Source organism: Chenopodium album, chromosome 8 (genome assembly GCF_948465745.1).
Source record: "Chenopodium album chromosome 8, dcCheAlbu1.1, whole genome shotgun sequence".
Lineage (NCBI taxonomy): Eukaryota > Viridiplantae > Streptophyta > Magnoliopsida > Caryophyllales > Amaranthaceae > Chenopodium > Chenopodium album.
In genome coordinates, this window is record NC_137841.1 from 49,134,035 (window position 1) to 49,136,567 (window position 2,533).

Genomic DNA, 2,533 nt, shown 5'->3' on the forward strand with positions numbered 1-2,533 from the left:
AGTGAGATATGGCAAGACAAAAGGATGACCTTCTTTTTAGGGAGTTTGGAAACCCGGAAATCTATGAGCTCACGAGTGGTATACTTCTCCCTACCACCGAGACTAATTTCACAATCCATCCACAATATGCTAGGATGGTGCAAATTGAGCAATTTTCCGGAGGCGTAAGTAAAGACCCCATTGAGCATTTGGACCGATTCCTTGAGTTGTGTGCAATGATGCAAACAATTGAAGTGAGCCAAGATTACATTCGTATGCATCTCTTTCGGCAATCTCTCACCGGAAGAGCAAAGAAATGTCTCAAGCTTTTGAAGCCCAACTCTCTCACCACATGGAAGGAAGTTGCAAAGGCCTTTCTCAAGAGGTTCATTTCCAATGAGCAAACCGCAAAAATGAGGAGGAAGATAGCTTCCTTTGAGCAGGAACCGGATGAAACTCTTGGGGAAGCATGGGAAAGGTTTAAGGATTTCATTAGAGCATGTCCTCATCATGAATTCAACCGTAATTTGCTCATGAGATTCTTTTATGATAGCTTGGAGCCAATGTCAATGACCAATCTAGATGTGGGTGCCGGTGGCCAATTGATTAAGATCCCTCAAAGCCAAGTTGAAGCTACAATTGAAGAAGTGGCTACTATATATTCTTGGGGAGGCCCAAGAAGGTCCCAAGGGAAGCAAGGAGATCTTAATCAGTTGGAGAAAGTCGGCCAACTTAAGCACATAGTTGAGCTCTTGAATGAAGGTCTTTCCAAGTTGAACTCAAGTGTTGGTTTGTGTTCAAAACCTTCAAAAATCATTGATTTCTCATGTGCTCGTTGTGGTTGGACGGATCATGATGCATCCTATTTTAGAGAGTTCAATCTCAAGCATGGTGAAGATTTGACTTTGAGGGAAAAAAAGTTTGTAACCCAAGCTCAATCCCAATAACCTCCAAAGCAAGAAAACTCCTACCCCTAAGATGGACCTCTCTTCAATCAACCAACCCAAAACTTTTCCTACCTTTCCAACCAAGTAGAGAACTCTCAAGATCAAAATCATGACCTATGTCCTCAAGAATATGAAGAAAAATCCCCACCCGATCACACACAAACCCAAATTCTTCAACAGCGTCAAACTATCACTCCACAATTCCAAGAAATCAAATTTTACAATGAAGTTGTTTATTCCCAACTAGCCAAAACTTCTTCTCTCCATTTAACCACAAAACTCCCCTTACAATCATCCACTAATCCTTCACATACTTATCAACCCGAAACTTGCAAGGAGGACAAGGTTGTAGATGATGTGGTTGAGAAGAAGGTTCAAGAACAAAATGAGGAGTCATTTGATTTTAGTGAACCAAACAAGTTTGAAGGCCCGGTTCTCTTTCCTTGTAGGCTAGTTGAGAATGTCCTTTTGAAGAGCCTTATGGCGGTAAGCGTATGTAGAGTTGATGTGGTCGATGATGTGATGGCTAATGAGAGCTTACCTCCACGTGATGATAAGGTGACAATGAGGTATGATGACTTCCTTTAAGTTCCCGCTTGGTTTGAAGGCTCTCTTGAGGAAGGTGAGGTTGCCCTTCCTAATATTGAGGATTCCAAGCTCAATCCCCCTTTTAGAAGGAAAAGAAAGAAGAGTTAAAAAAGAAGAAGAATCAACAAGAAGAAGGGAAAGAGAAAAGATGAGCCACCATTGGCTCTTGATTCATTCCCTCCTTTTGCTTGTGGTGATGTGAGACCTCAAAGAGTTCTATTTCTCAAGATTCGGGGCACCTATGATTCAATCCTCAATTTGATGAGGGTGATGTTCTTTAACCCAACTTGAATGAGGTGAAGGGTCAAGCTAGAGACCATAAACAAGCGCTTCCTAGGAGGCAACCCGGAGGATTTCTAACCCTTTTTCTCCCCCCTCCTTTCTTTTCTTTTTGCTTTATTTCTTTGTTCTCTTTTAATATTTTCTTTTGTGTCTTGTCTTGCCTTGTAGGTTTCTTTTTGAAAGTTTGGAGCGGAGTGACATTTGGTGAACTCTATTTCATGCTCCTTAATTCTTTTAAGCTAACCTCCCGGTGAGACCTTTCTTATTTTTACTCTTTTACTCTTTCTTTGAGTGCTTAGTTTAGTACTAGTTTAGGAAGAAGTTGAATGGTTCTAGGTTGTTTGCATTGGTTCTATGGAACCTGGGATCATTGATGTTGTTATCGACCGATCAATTGTTTGACGATTGGGACTTATTTGGTTTATATGCCTCGTTTGTGAACCTTTCTGATTTCTTCCTCTTTCTTTTGTTTTGTTTTCTTTTTTTTGTGGCAAACATGACTATGGCAAGATTAAATGAATTTGTTTTGGAATTCGCTCATGCATTTGGAATTGATTGCTTTGATAATGTGATAAAGAATGTTTTTCTTCCTAATTAATGATGGCCTACATGGTTTGAAAGTGCTTATGGTTGAGATAGACAAATTTTAAGCTAAGGTAGCAAGTTTAAGAACTATTGAGGACGTTTGAACCCTTAGTTCACGGAAAAGTGGTAAGATGGTGTTGCTCTCTATAGTG

The 2,533-nt window shown here is 40.2% G+C and overlaps 1 non-coding gene across 1 annotated transcript; it reads right to left on the reverse strand.

The window, feature by feature from the left end:
• Positions 1 to 389: 389 nt before the first annotated feature.
• LOC145556833 (small nucleolar RNA R71) lies at positions 390 to 496 on the reverse strand. The gene has a single exon (XR_014091927.1). It is a non-coding gene; the product is annotated as a small nucleolar RNA R71 (small nucleolar RNA).
• Positions 497 to 2,533: the final 2,037 nt, after the last annotated feature.